The 3,716-nt window shown below is 46.6% G+C and overlaps 1 non-coding gene across 1 annotated transcript; it reads left to right on the top strand.

Moving 5' to 3' along the window:
- The first annotated feature begins 881 nt into the window (after positions 1-881).
- trnal-cag (transfer RNA leucine (anticodon CAG)) lies at positions 882-964 on the top strand. The gene has a single exon. It is a non-coding gene; the product is annotated as a tRNA-Leu (tRNA).
- Positions 965-3,716: the final 2,752 nt, after the last annotated feature.

Genomic DNA, 3,716 nt, shown 5'->3' with positions numbered 1-3,716 from the left:
ATATGGTGATCCTGGGGGAGCCTGAGACCACCAGGTCACCTAAGGAGGGGTCCACCGGCCCAGGTCGGAGACGGAGCAGGTCAAAGCCCCCGTGTCGCTCAGTAGTGGGATCGCACCTGTGAATAGATGCTGTAGCGCAGCCTGAGCAATACAGCTAGACCCAATGTTTATACACATCCTTATACTTGTCTCTAGATCACACAGCAGCCTCATCAGCATGTCTTGGTCTTTTTAATTCAAGTCCAAAACACTCACAAATCTGCTGCTCTGCTTGTCCGGCACCACCTCCACCTGCAGGACAGCTGCAACTACATCCTCCACTCTAAACACGCCACCGCCCAGCAGGTGGAGACAAACTCAAAGTAGGACATTTCCTTGGTGAGGAGAGAGGATGGAACCAAAAATGCATTTATCCCCGTGTTCTGTGTTGATGAAAATCACCCAACAGGAAAGCAGCTGGGCATTCATTTGAAACCAGTTCACAGGTTGGGCTGTGGTTCCCCCTCTAGCGTGTCTGCTTGAACTTTCAACTGTGAACCTCTTAGATCCAACCTTCCCAACTGCTCATCTCGCAAAAGACAAAATAGAAGAACCCAGAATGTCTTTTTATACCTGCTCACGCTTTTTCACGCTTCCCTCACAGGACGTCACATTTCACACTTTGGCCATCCAATCAAGTTGTTGACATCTAATCATTCCTGTCCACCACACCTGATCTTTCTATTTCGATCTGACTTACAACATTTAACACAAACTTTTAAATCAATATATTTTCTTAGTAATTATTTTTATTTGTTTATTACATGCACTTAACATACAAGTATGTCAAATGGAAATCAGCAACTGCGTGGGATTATTCAACTAGTTGGCTGTTGCAATGTGTCAGGATGGCCGAGCTGTCTAAGGCGCTGCGTTCAGGTCGCAGTCTCACCTGGAGGCGTGGGTTCGAATCCCACTTCTGACAATTGTATCTTGGCACTTCTTTCTTCCTTCTACTCATGTATCTTTGATCAGTGGTTGTTGATCAATGGTCATGAGAATTTGCATAATCGTGATGAAGGAACTGACCTCCAAGCCCACTGTTCCTTCAGGGGGCTACTTTCAGTCATTATGCAAATATACTGTTTATAAGATTGGGGAAACCTGCAGTCAGCTGACACTGAAGAAGTCACTTGGATGAGTGACGAGACATTTTTCCCACTGAAAACGCTACATTCAGATGAACAGAATCAACCTTTGGAGACTTCTTACTGTTGTGACAAAATACACTTGAAACTGGCAATTCTATATCAGTGGAGAACCAATTCCAACAGTCTAAGAGATGTCCATCAAGAGCCTGGGACGGTGGTATAATGTAGACCTCAATGATACCTGGCAACTTGACAAACGAAGGCAAAACTTGGCTAATGACCTCAGGCGGATTAACAACACTGCACTCCTTGAGTGAGGCTTGAGATGTCACTCAAGGACTCCCGGGACCCCATAGTGAGGGGCGCTGCTCCCACCCTAGCAACAGGGAGGAAGTGGACCACAGCCACGTCTGTGCTACAGGCCAAATCGGCTCTGAGCCATAATGACATGGTGGGTCGCGTCCAACAGGGCAGAGAAGGATTTGGTCTTGGCAACCTCGGTGGCAACAGGCATCTGTAACCGAACGTCAAAAAATGGTGGTGGAGGAGGTGTGTCGAAAGGAGGAAACAGTAAGACACGCCAGAGCCATAGCGCTGGCCAAGCAGGGTCACTGGATGAATTGGGAGAGTTTTGAAAAGAGGAAACTCTTATGGAGTGAAATCTGGTGAAATCGGTGGGACCTGATTTTTGGGGGGTGAAACCATACTGCATGTCTTCTCTGGCACATTGAATTTCTGTATGACTTGTGTTTTCTGTGAGAGCTTTATAAAATCAAGCAGCTAACCATGACGTCTGCCTTTACAAAACACTTGTCAATCACTAAAGAGTTCCTTCACTTGTCAGTCACTATGTGGTACTAAAGAGCTGTCTGAAATTCAGTTACTTTACTTAGTACTATGTTCCTCCTACGCCGAGCGGCGCATCGGGCAGCTAGTGATCTCCATCGATGTCGGTCAGCAGCGACTGCTTCAGCTTCGTCCCAGGCAATGTCGACAGTTCTCAGATCGTCCATAAATGTTCGACGCCATGTGATCTTTGGTCGGCCTTGCTTTCGCTTGCCAGTGCGTGGACGCCATGTCATGGTAATCTTAGCTGGGCGATGAGGGGGTAGGTGTAAAATATGTCCCGCAAAGCGAAAGCACCTTTCTGCAACAACATCGGCTAATGGGCGGGTGCCTGCTCTTCGTGGGACCTCCTCATTTGTTATTCGGTCCCGGTAGGAAATTCTCAGGATTCGCCGCAAGCCACGTTGTTGAAGCACGTTCAGGTGTTGAATAATTGCACTTGTTGAGCGCCAGGTTTCACTAGCGTAACGTGCAGTAGGGAAGACTATAGAGTTCAGTAGTCTGATCTTGACCCTTACATTCAGGGAGGTCGAGTTCCAAATAGGTTGGAGACGTCGCAGGACACCAACTGCCTTCCCTACTCTGCCGTCGACATCCCGATCAGAGACCCCGTCATTCGAGATGATGCTGCCAAGATATGTAAAATTCTCCACCTCTTCAGCACGTTGTTGGTTGATCATGACAGGAATGCGGGCACGTGCATAGCCAACTCGGAGTACCTTGGTTTTTTTGGCACTGATTCTCTGCAGGGCCGCGGTCAACGAAATTCAGTTACAACCCACACAAAGTTACAGATTGGAGTATCCGAGTGCTGAGGTGCGCTTGTGCGCAAAAGTCACAAACACTCTGCTGACTCACTAACTGTACAGCTCCAAACCTCTTCCGACCTCAAAGTCAGCACAGAAAGTGGGCGCCACGAGCTTCGTAGTATGTGTTTACATGGCTGAATAGCTGCTATATTCGAACAAACGCCTTCAGAGGAGACTGCGACCTGAACGCAGTGCCTTCGACCGCTTGGCGACCAAAAACAAGTTATCACTATGTGACATGCAGTATGGTTTCACCTCCCAATAAGCAGGTCCCACCAAGATTTGAACGCAGATCGCTGGATTCAAAGTCCAGAGTGCTAACCATTACACCATGGAACCGATGTGAAACTGTGTGAACTGTCATGTCATGGCAACCTGCCTAAAAGTATTCAGCCAAATGATCAGTATGGATGACATTGTAGATTATTCGCACTACGTTTCCATGGCTGAACAGCTGCTAGATGTTACCTCAGACATGGTTAAAAGCCCTGTTAACAGGAAAGCAGCTGGGTATTCATTTGAAACCAGTTCACAGGTTGGGCTGTGGTTCCCCCTCTAGCGTGTCTGCTTGAACTTTCAACTGTGAACCTCTTAGATCCAACCTTCCCAACTGCTCATCTCGCAAAAGACAAAATAGAAGAACCCAGAATGTCTTTTTATACCTGCTCACGCTTTTTCACGCTTCCCTCACAGGACGTCACATTTCACACTTTGGCCATCCAATCAAGTTGTTGACATCTAATCATTCCTGTCCACCACACCTGATCTTTCTATTTCGATCTGACTTACAACATTTAACACAAACTTTTAAATCAATATATTTTCTTAGTAATTATTTTTATTTGTTTATTACATGCACTTAACATACAAGTATGTCAAATGGAAATCAGCAACTGCGTGGGATTATTCAACTAGTTGGCTGTTGCAATGT

Source organism: Maylandia zebra, linkage group LG14 (assembly GCF_041146795.1).
Source record: "Maylandia zebra isolate NMK-2024a linkage group LG14, Mzebra_GT3a, whole genome shotgun sequence".
Lineage (NCBI taxonomy): Eukaryota > Metazoa > Chordata > Actinopteri > Cichliformes > Cichlidae > Maylandia > Maylandia zebra.
This window is presented reverse-complemented; position numbering and strand designations above follow the sequence as displayed.